At 40.6% G+C, this 881-nt stretch overlaps 1 non-coding gene across 1 annotated transcript; it reads left to right on the forward strand.

Annotated features, from left to right (window-relative positions):
* The first annotated feature begins 329 nt into the window (after positions 1-329).
* Positions 330-523, forward strand: LOC115643599. The gene has a single exon (XR_003998353.1). It is a non-coding gene; the product is annotated as a U2 spliceosomal RNA (small nuclear RNA).
* Positions 524-881: the final 358 nt, after the last annotated feature.

The raw sequence follows: 881 nt of genomic DNA on the forward strand, positions 1-881 counted from the left end.
GCCTGTCTTGGGTACAGCATCCCCGAAGACCAGTACATGGTAGAATTAAGGCCACACCTCAGTGGACCTTTAGCAGAGGTGGCAGCTGAAATGCCCAAGCCGCAAATGAATGACTATAAACTTTTTCAAACCAAGGCCAGATACCGGATGGGGATAACCCCAGATCATGCCCGTCGGCGCTTCAGAACCCAAAAATGGAAACCAGAGGTGTCATTTCCCAAACACGCCTACTACATTGCAAAGAACTATGAGGCCTGGTTAACAGGAAACAACATTCAAACCTTAACACCCCCAATGACTGAGAACTGACACTTCAAACTCTTTGTATCATTTATTTTTAAACACTCTCTAATAAACTTTTAAATCTGTATTTGTTCTTATCAGTTGAATATCTGATATGTCCTTAATTTAAGGACTGTATATTCCATTGGTTTTCCAAACAGGGGGCTGGACTAGGAGCTTGCTCTGTCCACCCCATACATTGACCTCATATTGCAGTGTCTCCAAGATTGGTGCATCTCTTTTTGGGGAGACTGTTTTGGTTAGAAAAGCAGAAAGGCTTTTACTCTGGTGATATTTCTTGAAAGCAGTTTTTTTTCCAAGTCATTGAAATGTCCAGAGTTTTGGTTTCTTTATGAGAAAATATTGTTATATCTTGGGAGCTTTTTGTGAGTTGATAGAGTTGAGGTTCTTTGTTGCCCCATCTGAAAAAAAAAAGATATATTGGAAGTGGAAAGATTGAGAAAAAAGAGCAACAAGAATGCTGAGGGGCTATGGAACAGCTTCTGTAGAAGAAGAGATTAATGAGATTGGGACTTCTCAGCTGGGAAAAGAGACGACTAAAAGGGGATACAAAGGAGGTCTATAAAACCATGACTAGT

Source organism: Gopherus evgoodei, unplaced genomic scaffold, assembly GCF_007399415.2.
Source record: "Gopherus evgoodei ecotype Sinaloan lineage unplaced genomic scaffold, rGopEvg1_v1.p scaffold_63_arrow_ctg1, whole genome shotgun sequence".
NCBI lineage: Eukaryota > Metazoa > Chordata > Testudines > Testudinidae > Gopherus > Gopherus evgoodei.